The sequence below is a fragment of the Nesoenas mayeri genome (assembly GCF_963082525.1).
Source record: "Nesoenas mayeri genome assembly, chromosome: 3".
Classification (NCBI taxonomy): Eukaryota; Metazoa; Chordata; class Aves; order Columbiformes; family Columbidae; genus Nesoenas; species Nesoenas mayeri.
The window spans coordinates 60,796,244-60,814,719 of NC_137544.1; positions in this window are offsets into that span (position 1 = coordinate 60,796,244).

The following is an 18,476-nucleotide window of genomic DNA, read 5'->3' on the forward strand; positions in this document are numbered from 1 at the left end:
TGTAGGACATGACACAGAATATTTCCATGAAAATACCAAATCAGCCAAACCTGAAACACACTATAAAATGAATTCAAAGCACTGTAACGTGTTTTATGATGGCCAAATACTTGGACAATAATGTCTATATTCAGAAAACGACTGCAAAACAAAAGTGCTGGAACACATCCTAATCCAAGTCATACTGTCTTGGGTGGAGACTTCAAAGGAGAAAGTTACTTTTCTTTCTCAGTGCCCTTAAACTCTGTTGCTGAGCACTGTGTTTGCTGAGGGTGGTTTGCCTGCAGGAGTCTTTTCGATAGATATATTTGCAGAATGAGGTTGACAGTTTCCTAAACTTCCTTGAAGTTTCTCATCTACTACTGCTCTCAGTTGGAGAGATGAAAGCAGGGCAAGGTACAATAAGACATTATGAGGCCTGACACAAACATCAGATTGTAGTGAAGGAAGAGGTGTCAAATTAAAAGCTCAGAGCATCATTAGGCAGCATCCTATAACTGAGCTGAGGAAAGCAGAGGGTAACACATCTGCACATGGTGGGACATGTTCCTCAGACCTATTATTACATTATCAACAACATTGTTAACTTTTTTTTTTGTATACAAGGCAAACTTGGCTGAACATGTGGAAGCTGGTTAAAAATTGCTGCATTAATAACATTAACATCCTAATGCTTGTAAATAGTGTTATGACTAAAGATGACCAACAGTTGGCATTTCTGTTTCATGTCTCTGCAAAGTGCCATTCTTTAGAGGAACTGGTGCTGCTGTCAACCACATCCTTTGGGGTCTTCTAAGTTTATTTTGTCTTGCTGATAACAATACCTATATTTTTTTAATGAAAACATGACACCCTACAGGAAAGGTGAACATCTGCTATCCTGGAAATATCTATAGGCCCTGGCTGGTAAATGATTGACAATGTGTTATGTTGAGACTAATGTATTTTAAAGAGGTAAATTATCACTATTCTGTGCTGTAAAGTACCGGTTTTCACTCCAAGGATTGTCAGGTATTCAGGTGTTCAAATACCATTATTGCTTTCTAAAATTTACCAAATATGTCATGTCAGAGTGAAAGAGCCTGCTATTTGCACCAATATAAATTATTCCATCACATCTGAGACAAAAATGTTGGAAAAATGAAGGATTTTGTCCACTTGATGACTTTGGGGTTGGGTGGGTCAAATTTTAGGGAGGACAAGAAAAATCAGATCTGGTTTGCTGTGAAGCTCACAAATTGTTTTGTTGCTTTTGCTATTTTCAAGAAATGATGGCAACTCTGGGGGGATGCACTTGTAGTTACTTAGCACAGCCAGGGCCTTTCACAGGAATGTCACTGTCTCCGAAGCTTTGCCAAAAGTCTGAAGGGTCCAATGCCGATCACTGAGTGTCTGACAGCTTTGGCAAGTTCTCCTAATTAACTTGAGGGCTCTTGCAGAGCTTTTGCACCTCGTAATGAGTCCAGTCAACGTTTAAGGCCATGTTGTGAAGCAGATATCCTCAGTCCTCAAAGGAGTTCCTGTTAATCTCATCAGTCCCACTGAGATCTTCAGCCTGAGAGACCTCAGCAGAAGGCAAATACTGCAAGGGCTTCTGATCCCCAGAGGGTCTCTTGCAGGGTCTCAGGCAGATCTGATCAAGTTAATGGGTTTTTGTAAAGGCCTCAAGAGTAGCTTGGGAAAAAAGGAAAAAAAAAAAAAAAAGACAAAACTTTGGGTTCTGTTCTAGCAAGCAGGAGACCAAGATATGCTAATTAACACAGCTGTTATCAAGGATGTAATCTAATTTACATACTTGGTAGTGAATAAATGCTTCCATATGGCAGAGTACCAGTATTTTTCCTTGACAACTTTATCAAAAAGCTAATGAAATTCCCATGCAAGAAAAAAACGTTTTTTCCTGCTTTACTTAAGACATGCCCAGTAAATTGAGAGAAATGCAGGGAAACAAAAGGTCATGGTCAGGAAAAGTAGACACTAGAAAGCTAGAAAACTAAGTTTTAAGTATTCAGCTTATGGAGTGGTAGGAAAACTCAGAAATGTACTGGAGTGTTTCTGAACTAACTTTAGCTGTTTCCCCATCTTTTTGTCCCAACCAAATCCATGAGACAGCCTTACACTTGTTCATCCTGTACATCCACCACTGCCAACTTGAGGCAGATGCTCAAATGCTCAGGTGCCCAAAACAAGCCAGATGCTCAGATGCGGTACAATGGGACTTCCTGATGCGTGTAAGCCCAGAGATCCATCCCTGCCTTCAGAGTCCTGGATTAGCGCATGATTCACAGTGTGTGGCAGCAGAGCATCCCATAGTGCATGAGAGCATTACAGACTGCCTCAACAGCCATGTCATCTTCTTGGTGCAGGGCAGGTCTCTTGATCAAATCAGTGACATCCAAAACTCTGTGTATACCTCCCGCTCAGCTAGAGAAACCAGCTCTGTTGACCATTGTAGTTGGTGTTGAAGATGGTCCCAGTGATGGGCCACAGAGTGGACCATACTGCTCTGAGGCAGCTCAACTCTTTTTCTGTCTAAACACGATCTGAAGTGGCCGCTGTGTTCTCTCTGGACACCAATGGTCTTAGTCAAATCAACAAGGTAACATAAAGAGTGAAAATACTGATTCAGGGGGATACTTCTCCCTAAGCATGAGCGCTTTGCACACTGGAACAGAAAGTGGTGGTCTGGGAAGATGCAAACTTGACTGGCTGTGTGCATTCTCCAGTCTTTCAGACATTTGTTTCATTTACGCTCCCAAGTTCTGCCCCCATGGATTTTCTCAAGAGGGGATGCCCTCTGTTAGGAAGATGCTGGGCTCTGAGGGGTCTTCAACAGCCTTTTATTTTTAGATGTCTGCCCGAAGCAGGGCTGGCTGAGAAATTACTACTTCTTGTGTAATACCCTCCACTTCAGTCCTAAAAAACAGAAGCTGAAGCCATTGGTAATGCCTGTCATTAAGTTATGGATAGTCTATCTATAACAGGCCAAAGATATGAACATTACATTAGTGTGACCAGTGCACACATGCAAAATAACGTAGCTGGGCAAATCAAATATGAGGCTTAATGGCCTACCAGGTAGTAGAGCAAGCTGAGCTGGATTTAGATGTACTCGTATAAGGAGGCGGTTAACCTTTCTTAGACAGATTCTAGAAAGTTTCCTAACTGAACACTGGAACAGGCTGCGCAGGGAGGTTGTGGAGTCTCCTACTCTGGGGACATTCAAGACCTGCCTGGACGCCTTTCTGTGTAACCTCATCTAGGTGTTCCTGCTCTGACAGGGGAATTGGACTAGGTGATTTTTCGAGGTCCCTTCCAATCCCTAACATTCTGTGATTCTGTGATTCTGTGAAATGTGGTGAGAATACTTATACATGGACTCAGCTTCAGATGTTTGTGTTGTCCTGCTCAGACTACATGCTGAAATGCACTGCTGGATGCAATTTAGGGCACAAGGCACCTACTGAGGGTCAAACTTAGTCCAGTCATCAGTCTCCTTTTGTAGTTATTCTGATCAGTAGTGAAACAGGCATTTGCATAATTCTCACAGGGCACCTGAGCTGAAGCCTCATTGCATTCTCAGGCAGGCATCGTTGCCTCAGCTGATTTCTGTCTCTGTTTTTCTCAGAAAAAAATCTTTGTAGTCAAAAGAGAGGAACAGAAATGGACTTATTCACATATGGAAAAATCAAACCAAAAATTCAGTACTGAAACTCAGTAAAAATGGAAAAATGCTATATAGTTATAACATTTTTGCAACAGGACCATGATGGGAGACTTGATTTTCAGCTTTGCTTGCATATTCCACCTTCAATAGTCTTTTAAAAATCATTTTGTTGAAGTAGTTGGAATTTCATTACAAGTCTAATTGCAACTTCACAAAATCTTTGTGTCCTTTTTATTCTGTGTAGCTGTTGTCATTGGTGTTATGTAGTTATTGTGTAAGTTTGGCTTGGTTTATGGATATTTCAGAAAGTAGCTCAAAATATTCATTTGAAAACAAAATTTGCACTGGAAGAAGTAGATTTACAGGGAGGTACCCATCTTAATGAAACCTTTCTCTCACAGATTGTACATTCAAGTTGAAAAGGAATTTTGCAGTTTTAGAAACTCTTTGTGAAAAGAAAATTCTGAAATCAGATTTTCTCTAAATCTCTTCTAGCGGGACAGAACTGGAGCAGCAAAATTACTACCTGTAGTAACTTGCACCACTACGATCTCTTTTTCCCCTGACCAATGCAGGATTTTTGCTGTTTAGGGTTGATACCTGCATCAGCTTCCCGATGTATGTGAAAGCTGGAGACGTGGGAATGCAGCCTGTCACCAGACCCCTTTGACAATGGTGGCACCCAGTCACAAGTAACATGCATCCCCTGCATCAGGGACATGATGCCCCTGGAAGGGATGCCTGCCCTGGCTGAGCCAGGTCGAAAGTAAGGCCAGCCCAGATCCTACTTGGGGTTTTAAATAGAAATTGCTCTACATGCAGAAGACCCTGAGATAGCTGCTATGAGGAGCTTTTGGCTCCACTGCATGGACTCATCTTTAAGATTTATATTGAAATAAATCATTTGGGGGTGCAGCTGTGTGTGCTTGAAATGTGGGTGTGCACCAGCAAGGTAATGGCTGCCACTACAAGCTGCTGCAAAGCTTCCAAAACTGTTTTCTGTCTCCAGTGATGAGGACAGAAGTATTTGTTCTCTCTTGCCATTGTCTCCTCTTTCTGCTGTCTCTCCTGTTCCCTGCTGCCAGGTCAAGGCTGCAGTCATGGCGGGCACTGGGCTGGCTGACTGCCTTCTCCCCACACACGCGAAGCCAGCAGCAAACCTGGCTGGTGCACTGGGACCAATCAAAGGCCTTTTCCTGCTGCAGGGCAATGTCACTAAAGGTCATCTCCTCCTCGTTGCTAATGCTGACCAAGAGAAAACTAAACTGTGCTTGGAAATGGTCATGGTGGAAAAGTCATGCATAATCCTGACACCAGGAGAGGGCTGCACTCGTATCTCCGTTTTTTACCAGAGGTCAATACTCGCTGCAGTAAAGGCAGCTTCTCCTCTGCAGTCATCTCTAGCTGCCTCCAATGAGAGCTGAAGAAACATCATCTGGGCCAGCACAGCCCTTATTTCTTTCATATCCCCCTTGTCAACAGTTTGAAAGTGAGATGGCTAATTTTTTGCCTGACAAGAAAGGATGGATCATTTTCTCAGATGCTGCTATCAGCAGAGTCAGTGCTGGTACACTCTCCGAGGGAGTCCCCAAACTACAGGTTACTGGCAGGCAGACAAACTCTTGCTGACAGCCATTTGTGACCAACTATGAAACACCATCTGCTGTAGTTGGAGGGAAGGAACACATCCAGCAAGTGATACCACTGTGAGAAATGATTTTGTGTGTTGACACACAGCAGTCTTTAGATAGCCCCAAAGAATAAGCCTACTTTGTTTTTCCAGATTTGTGTAAGGGGGAAAGAAACATTTTCTCTTGATGGGCATCCATGAGTGAGGCTTCCTGGGTCTATTTGTATCGGAGTCAGAAAATAAAAAGGGTTTGATACATCCATATTAAGAAATGTACTAGAAACTATGGTGAACTGAGCCAAATGTGTCTTTAGCAATGTCGTGCTAGGGGGGGTGAAGCACTATCTGATAGTGAAGGCACCCGCTGGAGTGTGAACCTGCCACTGACTTGCTTGTGACATCGGGCAAGTCTCATCATTTCTTTTTTGAACTGGTTCTCAGTTTTCAGGAACCGCAATACCATTTTTCTTCAGGAGAGGTTTGCAAGGACTAGCTAGTATTTGTTCAGCCCTTTTAAATCCTTGGAGAAGGGAGATAAATATTTTTTATTAAAGTTCAGAGGCTGGTGTATGCCATTAAGCAGACAGCTACAAAGCCTTTACCTTCAGTATGTGGGAGGGGAAAAAAAATAAAAGAGGACATTTTAATGTTTGCGAAGACATGCTCAGAAAATTAAGGTCATTTAAGTGACTCAAGTGCAAAAAGATACCCAAGTGTGTCCAAAATGCTGTCCAAAAGAGAAAGGCTCCCCTTTGTAACCAATGCAGGCAGCAGATCCCAAAAGTTTCAGGAGAAGGGATGTTCAGCTCCCTCACAGGTGGAAGAAATCTTACTTGCTCATTAACGTAAATAAGGCATGCAGCCAAAGGCATATGCCAACTCTTCCCTCCCTGGTCAGAGAACAAGGCTTTCATTTTTAAGAGTCTTAATAGTCCTGTGTCTCATGATTAAGTAATGAGAGCTGGCATCCAAAGTATCTGAAGTTCAGCTGATCTTGCATTATCCTTGTAGGCACTGGCAGACTATAAACCAAAATGTTTTCAAGCAAAATATGCAGATGAAAAATAAATAAAATATACACCTCAAAACAGCAGTTCAATCTTAAAGTAGAGGAATATGAAATTATCATGGCAGATTATCACCTTATTTCTTCAAATTCTGGTGAAATTTTCAAACACTTGCACATATGTAGATATATTTGTATTTTTATATGGTTTTTGTACATATATATACACACACATATATGTATATGTATCATGTCACTTCTTTCTGATCCAGCCTGCAGTTCTGTGAAATTGCAGTGATGTTTGACATCAGAGGCTTATAAGGATTAAATACTTTTTCACTGTAGAAAGCCTTTCAGGACACTAACACTGGATGTCTGGCTTCAGTCTCTTTACACCTACATATATGACATAATATCAGCTACAGGAGGGCTTGATTCAGACCCTGTTGAAGTCAGAAATGTGCGGCTGTGCATGGTATCACTTGAATAGGGGCAGAAGGGTTTGAGCTTCCCTCCAGCTCGGGGCTGGACCCCAGAGGTGGCCTGTGGAAGCCTAAATCCTGCATACTCCCACAGTAGGAATAAGGACCAGAAAGGGGGCTACAGTGGGCGCTGGGGGGCAAACCCACCTCTGGGGTGCAGTAGGCAGCCAGCGATGGGGCAAGAGAGAGGGTTAGAGGGTTAGATGGTTAGAGGAGGGCTCCCAGCAAGCTTTATTTATGATTTAAATACGCTGTCACTTGTGCCCGTGCAATATGAAAACCAAATCTAAACATTTGTCTGTAGAATCAGGTGATGGCTGGCCCTCTACTGTCTCAAGGGGGGCAGGAAAATGGTCCATGCACCTGCCACCTAATTCAGTTTAAAACCTGACACATTTACCAAGAGTGGGCTGGCATAATGAACTTCATTCATGCTGTCAGTGGAGTCAATAACTTATCCCCAACTGCTTTTGTCTCCCTGGCGGCAGTGCCTCTGATCGGGCTGAGGTACTTATTCAAGTAAAATTTATTTTCAATTGCAGGCCATAATACTACTGGCACAAGCCTTGCTTTGACAGAAGCTTTTGCTCAAGGCTAAACTATTGTCAAAGTTTGTGCCCATTGTCCGGGGTCTTTGATCTGTCAAAGCTGCTTAACAAGCTGGTTAAAAACTGTTTCAGATAACAGGTGTGTCCTTTGAGGATGCAGGGCCATTTTTCAACTTCTTTAAAAGACTAGTCCAGTAGCTGACTAAAATTTACATGCTGGTTGGTGGTGATCTATGTAAAGCACTTTTAAAGCAAGAAATTGAATTTAGGGGTTTATTTCCCCGAACTTCCTTGCAGTTTGTTGTTGGTTTTGTTTTGTGTTTGCTTTTTTTTTTTCCAAGGGAGCAAAAAGATTTACGAGGTATTTCTCTGGGCCCTTGAAAGTATTTAGTGGAAAGATGACTGAGACGTTAAATCTACCTGTGGTGTTGCAATGGTGCCCAGTTACAGTAAAGCAGTGGCTGGAGCAGCAAGCACCAGTGAACATGGCCAGGAGAAAGCTTGTGTGGAGAAAATAAAAAGTGAGGCTGTGTGGGGCAGGCTCTGGTGGGACAGGCTCGGAGTGGAGGGAAGAGGACTGCGGCAGTGCCACAGTCCGTGTTGCTCCCACCCTGAACCTGCCCCAGTGCAACAGTGCCACCCTAGCCCACCTCTGCCCTTCCAGCTGTGTCCTGGGTCCGGTACCAGCTCCGAGAGTCTGCAGCATGGTTAGTATCTACAGGACTTGTTCTCGCTATCTAGAAAACCCGATTCCTGGAAGATGATCTCCATCATAACTTGAGTCCCCACTATATAAGCCAGACCACTCATGCATGGCCAATGGCCTGAACAGAATTTCCTTTGAATGGTCCATATGTCAGCTATATTCTTTAGCACATGTAAAAAAATAGCTCCTCCCCTTCACATATGTTTTAAAACACTACTAAGGTCCTGAGGGATTTAACCAGTTTTAACCCAAACTAGTATTATCTTTTTTTTTCCTGAATATCCCCATCAAAACCAGACAAGTGGTGTCCACGGTCATACTGAAACACATGGAGCTGGCTTGATGGCTTAAGGGGGAAGGGAAACTCACTGTACATGCACTGTGTGTATCAAGGAGTGTGTGAAAGGCAGGGAGGACAAGCACCTTCAGGAGCATTTTTCTCCCCTCCAGATCAATACTACCTATTTGTGGAGCTGCTGGTACCAAAATTTTGGTCCACTCCAACAATTTCTGTGCTTTCCCAAGTTCCAGTTGACCAGATAAACTGAGTAGTCATTCTCTTGTAACTTCCAAACCTGTGCGTAACTGCAAAGCCCTGCCAAACATCAAGGAGTGGAACTGGAGTCAGCAATGAGGTTGGGGGTGCCTCGCTCATGTACACCTCCCAGACTGCCAGCTGCAGGCTCCTGCACAGGTACCACAACTGCCAGCACAGATGTCCAGAGGGTGCAGGACCTCCAAGAAGTTCACCTGCAGCTGTGGCCAGGCAGCTTTGGTTGTATGACATCTCAGGTATCTCTGTGGCCGGTCACTGCAGTCCCCAATGCTGGTGGACGACAGGGTCTCCACAGGACTGAGCTGAGCAGACAGCTGGCAGACAGCATCCTTTCAGGTAGCTCCACAGCCAGCGGGGGACATGAATAATACGTGGGTTTTGGGAAACACCTGCCCATCTTTGACCTGCAGAAATTATAATATTCAGTCCGTGAACGCAAAGCCATCTTCAAGAGAAAACAAGTTCCTCTTAGCAGAAAAGCTCTGATAATATTTTTCTTCTTTCCTCTGAGCTGAGCCCAGCAGCTCCCCTTACTGGAGAAGCTCACATGCCTCAAGAGTTGAGCACGATAAACCAAAATAACTTTACTTAAAAAGTGAGCCTGCTTGCTAAGTATATTTTACTAAAACAATCCCATATGTACTGAAAATCTGTCATCAGCTTGTTAGTTCAAGGTAGCTGGGGATTGAAACAAGCATTTTTTCAAATGTAGTAGCTTTGTGGACATCCCTGAACCAATTCAGGAATTAAAGTGAAAAACAAAGCTTTTCAAGCACCACTCAGCTATGCTCACCATTAGTACCATGTTTAAATATTACTTTGGCATTCGTTTGTGCCATCAATTAGTTCCAGAGCTATGTTTAGAGCAATTTATTTTTGTCATTTAGATGTAGCCAGAAAGATGTGAGATTGAGAACAAATTCCTGCTGCGAGGCTGCAGCTCCACTAGTGGCCTCTAAGCAAAGCTGTCTGTGACTTTACTGGGTGAAACACCAGCCTGTTATATCACCTACAACAGGTTTTGAGCACCCCAGTGGCCAAGTCCATATCTAAAGGTGAATTAAAAGGCCTCAGTGTAGATAAAGACCTGTTATTGACCAGATACATTAAGAAAGGTTTTCACCTTCTCTAAAATCTAGATTAAAAATAAGTTGCTTTCTTGTGCAGAGAAGGTCAAAATATTTTAAGCTCATCTGAAGGGAGTGTAGAGAAATCTACTATTATCAATTATTCTCAGAATTTTCCTCATGTAAATTATTAAATGTGATTGGTTTTAAAAGCTGATTTCCTGTTACCCATTGCAACTGGTATGGTATCTTTAATGTTGTGATGAAGCATAGAATAAGGACCTGTTTTATGGTCTCTCCAGTCACAGAAAAGTATCACAGCCAGAAACAAGGGAAACTGAATAACAGCAAACACTTTTGGGAAAAGTATAAAAATTATATATAAAGTAGCCCAAGAACTTTAAACCATTTTAACATTACAAACCCCTTTAATATTACCATATAACTGTGACCTGCAAAATAAAATAAGAAAATGCTTTGAAGTGGCAGATGCCCAGTAAAGCAAATAGTCTGTTACAGGAGGGTATCCATAGCTATTATTTGTCACTAGCTGTTATTTATATTGCACATGGTTCAACAGATGGTCGGGCAGATGCAGTGGCAAGGTGAGACAACCACAGCAGTGAAGGCTGGAATGGAAGGCGCTGCAGCTGGAGGAAGAGTGCTGCACATGGAGAGAGATAGATGGAGCTAGTGGCCAGGTAAGGGCATGAGCAAGAGATGTTCAGGCGACTGAACCTGACAAACCCCAAGAAAGGGTCAACTGCTGACTGTGGGGCCCTGCAAGATGTGAGACATGCTGCGATCTTCATGGGAGCAGACCAGGTAAACAAACCTGTCCCACTCCCCTGAGTGTATGAACAAGAGAGAAGGAGAGAAGGAGCTGAAATGTTGATATTAGATTTACAGGAGGACTATCCTTCTGCTGTATTGCTGGGAACAGAGTTAACTCCAGAGATCTCAGGTATCCACATGGACAGAAGTGAAGAAGCCATCAGTGCTGATCCGACTTGGGGTATTTAGTGCTGCCTTTGCCTGTAGGCAGGATTTGGGGCAGAAAGCTTGGACACAAAAACACGACAAAGAAGTACTGTGATTCAAAAGGATGGATGGACTGCTTCCAAACTCATGGAATGCACCAGTGGGAGGAAAAAAAACCTGCAGGTTTTTTTGAGGAAACACAATAAAAAAGAGAAAAGTGAAGTTTTCTATTTGGACCACAGCTGTGCATAGATCAGTTGAGATATGCTGAAACAAGGGAAGGGTGAGGCACTAAGTGCAGCTTGCCTGATCTTACCAGGTGGAAAGAAGAAGGGACTGGTCTCAGGAAAGCCCTAAGACTCACATTCAACCCATGACTGGAACCATTTCTCTCAAGAGCTGTATGACCCTTACAAAGCAGAAGGCAAAAGCTTTGTGCTAGTCTCACTTCTTTACGTATTTGGGAGACAGTATCATGGGTTCATTTTTCTTGGTAGAGATGTGATTGGCAAGAAAGTTGTGTCTCTGATCATCTGATGAATTCTGATACTGACGACTGCTACATGTCTGTGACACATCTATGAACCAAAAAAGTCCCCATGGAATGTGGGACCTCACTGCCTTTGGCATCTTTTGTACCACGTCAACATAAAACCTATGTAAGAGGAAAGAAGTATTTCTTGCATGTGGCACAAAAGTAGAAACAGACATTCTTTACAGTTTCATAGTACAATAAACCAATGTACAACAGGGTGAAACTACACAGAGGAAGCCAAAGAGCAAAGGAAACAGATGAACTAATGGGAAACTTTGATTAGTTAATAATTCTGATAAATGTCTCACTTCACAAAGTAAATATATCCTCCTGACAATCTAGACAGACAGAAAGAGATGGCAACAAGGGCAAAAGCTTGGTGTAAGAGAGAGAAAGACTATGAGACTACCTCTATACCAAACATGTCTGTGACTGTTATCTTGCTCTGAAGCCAACTGGCACAGTGTCCACATTATTACATTCTTGCTTTCCAGGCACTGTGGATGAATATAATTTGCCTGCTGGGATTGGCCTTTGGCCTGTGCTATCCCCAAACCATGCTTGGGAAATGTTCAGGAGAGAGGTAGTTGTTCAGAGCCAAACCATGCCAGGAAGCATTGTAACAATTTGACTCTATAAATAACTGAGCTCCAGTACCCAAGAACATTATGTGGCACTGTTTAATTTACTAGAGTAGTTGAAATCCATGATTCTAGCCTGGAATGGAAATCTTGGAGATCTTTGAGCACCCAGAGAAATGGAAAATGCTAGAGCACCCAGCAGAAACAAGAGAGTGCTGATGAGATGGAGGTAGGCATGATTTTTGCCTAGAGCTGCACTGATGTGCTACACCAGTAACAGAAAAGAATATCTGGTTTTTGAAATACAAAATCAATCTCCTTGCTTTAGCTAACATACCTGCTTGAAAAGCTTGGAAAGCCCGTAAAGCTGGAGACAAGGGGAAGCTGTAACTAGACTACTGAGGATTCACCATTGATCCTCAGGATCTAGGAAAGAATGGATAAAGGTCTTATGGTCTTATTTTAGTGAAGGGGTAGGAGATGAAGATTATATCCAAGAGCACTGTGAAAGGAATCAGGACTGAGTCTACTCAAACTGAGAATATCATAAGAGAAAAGGAGTTGAGATAAGAACAAAAACACAGCCAGGTGCATATTGATGAGTAGGATTTGGGTTATCACTCTCAAATAGAATAGTGTAAAAGGTCCTGTAGCAGCAATAAACAAGTTGTGATAAACAAAAACTAGTTGAAGTGTTGATGACAGACTCTTCAGTTTAGTTAGGTAAAATTATTCTTGACCTGCGAGTGTCAGACAAGTGATATCAAACCCAGACCAAGACATATTATCTGGTTTACACTACAGTTCTGCTCATAAAAATGTATTATCCATTAAAGGTGATTGGCAACTCTTTTCCAGGACACTTCATGAATGAATAAGAAAGTGCAGAAGTATCATGACATGTATAGGCATATGCTGTGGGTTCTGAAGTAGTGGATGCCACAAATCATGTGAATACAAAATTCTGGACATTTGCTGAAAACTGAAAGCCTTGAAAACTTGGTGTGACAGTTGACTGAACATATTATGGAGAAAATCTTATCATTCATTTCACAGCCCGTCTCTGCAAGTCACGTAAGGAAAAGCTCATATCCTGGCAGAAGTAAAGGAAGACATGAAGTAGTGAGGGGGTACATTTCCATCTCTGAAAAGGGCAAAGGGGCTGTGTTGGAGAGCCTAGGGAATGACAAAACCACGGAAAGGAAGAACCTGAAGCTTTGAAAAGTCTGTGCTCAAGTGCTCTTCCAGAGCTCAGCCTCCTTCAAAACTGGGCACAGCTATATCTCCCAAAGGTACTCAGCGAGAAAGAAAAAGGGGTGAATGCACTGCTTACCGTTAGGGAGGAGGACGTACGAGGAGCAGGCAGCCCAGAGGGCTGTGTAGTCTGTGAACTGGAAAGTGTGGGGCTGGAGTCTAGTCAGAAAGCAGTCCCCAAAACATGTGGAGCCCCTCAAACCTGACCATGCCTGCAGAATGGCCAGGCTGCAGGCATCTCAGGAGACCATGGTCACAGCAGTCATTTTGGGAAGACATTGAGGGAAGGAGAGCCAGGGGAGGCAGCACACACCAGGCTCACAGATAAGTCTGCAGACCACTCCTGCAGAGCAGCAGGGACACAGCCAGATTGTGCATGGGCACCAAACACTGCCACATGGTAGCTGCTCTAGGATATCCCCAGAATGGATGTGCAAAGACAGCATGGATGTGTTGAGACTTTAGTGACAGAGGTTTGGAAATTACTGCATCCACCTCCCACAGAAATGAAGCCTTCAGACCCACCTGGTTTTGGTCCTTTACCGATTTCTATGACTCAAAGGTGTTCAGACACCGGTATGGATCTGAGCCTTTGGGTGGAAAACAGGAGTACACACAAGGCTTCCATGGTTTCTAGCCCTGACAGGTCTGTTTCTGGTTGGTCTGTAGCCCATTATAAGTATTCACACTTACATGCTGTGGAGTGGTGTCCAAACTCAATTTTCAGTGTGCTCAAGCAAACCATCATCACACCAGTGATCCCCACAGTTGTGACTAATTTCTGTTGCTGTCACTTGCAGTTTTGGGAGGAAAGCCAAGTACTGAAGCAGGGGTTAGAAGCTCTCCCAGTGTTTCAAGCTGCATTTCCCCTTGTGCCAAAAAACTCACTTGCTCTGCAGAGATCTGACAGCACACGCCCCCAAATGCACCATGGCTGATTCCTCTGCAAAACAAGAGGTAGGGGAGCACAAGGGACAAACTGCCTCTTTAGTCATTTGCTTCCTACACAACAATTCACAGATCTGTTTGTCACCAAAAATTAAAAGTCTGGAAACAGAATGTTATATGCTTTTACTTGATTGCTCTTCCTCTGCCCCCATGAATGAGGACTCAAGTCCCGCAGACCAAATGTCAGATTTTGTAAAAACAAGTTTTTATTAGTTGTGAAAAGTTTCTCTGCTTTTCAAAAAACACAGATGTAGTCTTGTGTTTTTCAGACAGCCACCTAACAGTTTGCAGGTGAAACATAGCTGCAATGTGTAGCACCTCGTGCATGACAGGCAGAGCCACTGGGTAGAAACCAATTAAAATAAAAGTGAAATATATATGCGTATGTTTAAAAAAAAAAAAAAAAAAAAAAAGTAAGCAAGTTTAAGTTTGCAGAAAGGTCATTTAGTGTTGTGAAAACCAGGATTCGAGTTTTATAACACAGACATCAACTCACCTTTGGTGGTGTGACTCAAGCAGCACCACATCCTCATTTCTGTTCCTGACGTAGGACAAGCTCCCCTGGAATTGGGACGTGCACCCAGAAACAACAGCTCCTTCCCTGCCCTGTTCTGTGCTTGACTAGTCTGTATTTAAAGCTGCCTTTGAAAACATTGTATGTGACATTATAGAAATAAAAGGAAGCACCTTTTTGATGAACTACTGGTTCTTTATTATAACTGAACATCTGTGCAATGATCAGGAAACCCTATGCACTAACATGTAAGCACTAATAAACTTCTCTCTCACCTAGTCGGTCTAGATGACAACTGAGGGGGTTATAATACTGCTGTCTGCTGCTCCTCTTCCTGCCTGCTGTAGACAGGAGCTTTTGTGGTATGACTCTGCTGTACCATTAGTTCTGCCTTTAAAAATTAGTTTATCTGCTTACACTAGCTTGCAAGGCATCAGGACCAGGCCCTGTGCAAATCTCTTTTATTGTCAATCCTCTGCATGTTTTACAAGGAATCCATTAATTTTTGATTTGCAGGTCTCCACAAATCATCTTCATCATAAATACTAAAATTACTGCATTGCTTGCAGTTTTTCTCTTGCCCATCTGGCAGGGCCTGGTGCTGTTCTGCCAGGTAACTTTCAAGATGTGCATGTCAACAGCAACAACACCACTTTGGGGGAAAACAAACAAACACAGAAAAATTGAATTACAATACCGATCTACAGTCTTTTGCCAGGGCCATATAAAACCGCATCCTGAATCCTCAACAGCTTTAGGAGACTCTGGGAAACTGGATACAGATTTTAGTTATGCAGTCTTGACTGAGTATATTAATTTTTAAGGCATTTTGCTCTTCAGCCAGACTTTACTGTCCTGCAGCTGCAATGTTCTCACATAAGTGCTTGCTTCAATGTAATATCAAGCAAAATGGTTTTGTTCCAACTTCAGGATGGGAAAATGGTCAGTAGGAGAAGGAAGACTGGTTGGGTTAAGCAGGCTGCAGGCACTCTGACCACTCTTTGTGTCTTCAGTTCAGAGTTTTCTGCTGAGCAGCTGTTGGCTGCACCAAAGGAATCACATCTGGAGCTACTGCTCCATCAAAAACTGTATCGTCCTCCTGATGTGAAATAGGTCAGTAGTTCCTCTTTGTTTTGTTTGTTTGACCCTTAAACCTTTCATAGCTCTAATCAACCTGATCACTTGAAAAATCAGAGAAAACAAAATTATCAGCAATTGAGTTTCAATTCAGCCACCTAAACACCAGTATTTACTGTCACTGAGGTGCCGCAGGGTCTTTCACCTCACCTCTCCTGCTTGTCCAGAAGAATATCAGTGTTCAGCAGGTCCTGGCCCATTTTTTAGGATCACATTGTGGGTGTCTCAGGCCATCTCCAATGGCACTGAATGGAAAGCAGCAAACTCAAATCCATAGATTCCACAGAAGTCCGGAAAAAGATGTCTGCTTACAGTTTAATACTTAGCTTCTACTTAGCTTCTAGTTTGCTGTTTCCATTTCAGACCCAATAATGGGTTTGTGTGCTCCCAAAGTGCCCATTTTCCCCAATAATATCACTGCATCTGGTAGAGGATTATACTCCTCCTCTCAACCTTGCCCTTTTGTTTTCCTCAGCAGCAATGCAATGTCATGTTGTGGCAGCTCTTTCCAGCTCTAGTTCATGTCTACTTGCTTCTGCAGGAGGGGAAATTAGGTTGTAAAGAATAAAATAAAAAAAAACCCAAAAGCAATAAAAACAACAAAATAAACAAAAAACCACCACCAACAACATTTGACGAGGAACAAGTTTTCCTGGGAGAATACAGAAGAAAGTCAGAGGGAGAAGAACACATGAGTTTGAACAGGCACGAATTCATGATAAACCCCTAATTAGTTTTGTTCAGAGAGTAGGGCCTCGAGGGGAGCAGCTGGGCCAGGCAGCCCCACTCTGGACATGGGTGGGTAGCAGCAGGTACAGTCTGGCAGCCCTGGGGACCAGACCTGGGGGAAGGGGTAGCAGCGTATTAAAAATACTATTTTGTAAAATTTTCTTCCCCTTTCCTTTTTTGTTGTTGTTGTTGTTGTTGTTGTTGTTGTTGTTTGTTTGCTTTGTTTTTCTTTTTTTTGGTCTCCTCTGTGCTCTCAAAGAAAAACGATTTGCTCATTTGGTAATAACTGATGGAGAACATGAATTACCAAGCTAGCCCCCAGCCTAGTGTTTATCTCCTCGCCAATAAATATCTAAACCGAAGCAATGAAGCTAAGTACTGCTGCCATTGCTGCGTTTTATTTCCATATTAATCAGAACACAAGCCCATCCACGCCTCCAACTGGGCCCCGCGTAGCTGGGGAAGAAGCGACCCGAGAGAGAACCGCGGGGATTGGACTTATCAGATGATGGGTCCGGTGGAATGGAAGTCGGGGAGGGGGAGAAACTCCACAGCTGAGGGAGTTAAATTAAACGCCCAGAGCCTGGGGAATCGGTGTCGAGTTTGTGGAGGACCCCTGGAGGTGGGGGCAGTGGGGTCTTCCTCCCTCCCCCATGGCAACTGGGAAGCCCTGGAGAGGGAGGGGAAGCTGCTTCCCCCCAGGGCTAAGAGAGGCACCCTCCATCCACACGGCCCCGGCCGTGCTGGACCCCGGGGTAAAGCAAGTGGATGCACAACTGAAAACGAACGGGGACCATCCTCCTCGGATATATTATTTATATTTATATTTATATTTATATTTATATTTATATTTATATTTATATTTATATTTATATTTATATTTATATTTTATATGTGCATGCAGACATTAGTTATTTTTGTGGCGAAAAATAAGCTAATTTCCTGAGAGCGCCAAGCCCCTGCCTATCCAGGGAGAAGCAGCCTGTGCCGTGCCTCCCCAGCTGCAGCCCCGCAGTCTCGCTGGATCCTGCCCGCCCCGTCGGACAGAGCTCTACCAGGCTCTCCCGCCATGGAGTCTTCCCCTCTTTGCTTTTTCTATTCCCCCACTTATTCTTTCTTTCCTCCGGGTGTGTTTGTGGAGAGAAACCCTCTCAAAGAAAACTCCATCGTTATCCCTCTTCTCCCCACAGGCAGCTTCTCCAGAAGTTGTTCCCTTTTTTTCCGGGAAGGGAAGGGAAGGGCAGGGAAGGGAAGGGTAATCACTTCTGCCGCACCGGTGCAGGAGCCCGAGGAGAGGGACAGGACAATGAGAGACTTGAATTTCTGTTGAACCAACCGAAGTTTCCTCCCCGGCAGTAAGCAGCCGAGGAGACCTCCGAGCGGGCTTCTTCGCCCACAGCATCGCATCTCCAAGTCACTTGGGATTTTTCCACCCGACCCATCGGAAAGGAGAAGGAAACGGCACCTCTATGGATGCTCTTTCCCTTTCTACCTCTCCACGGGCTAGGAAGCAAAACCAGGAGGCGAGTAGCCTGTCGTTTCATTCACACCGCCCGGGACACTGTGATGCCAGAGAGCAGCTGGGGAGACAGGGAATGGGACATTTATTGTCCCTTTCCTGGAGACTCAAAACCCGGCTCAGACTCGTTCCGTGGCTCGATTCCTTTTTCTGCGGAAAACCAGGAAGTGGCTTGTGCACCGTTTCCCCAGCCTTGCTCTGCGGCTGGAAAGGAGCCCGGGACTCCTCGGAGCAGCGCCCCGCCTTAGGGGAGACGGGGAACGCAGAGGCCGGAGGCCGCTGTGAGTGGCTGGGTGGGGGATCAAATGACCCCAAAGAGCCTTTTTGCTCAGGGATGCTTAGGGGAGTTCCCCCGGCTGCGGGGGAACGGGAGAGGCAGCGCGGCTGGGGAGCGCGGCGGGTGCCGGGCACCTGGCTGCTGGCGGCTGCCCCGGGATGGAGGGGTGGCTTCTCCCTCCTCTCGCCTGTAATTTACAGCCCTGCCTCTTCGACGGCTCCGCAAGCTGTTGGCAGCCGGAGCTGGGGGGCAGCCCCAGGCAGAAGCTGCCCCGTCCGTGTCTACCCCGCTCCCCCTGGGCCGGAGGGAGGATGCGGAGCCGGAGAGGATGCGGTGTCT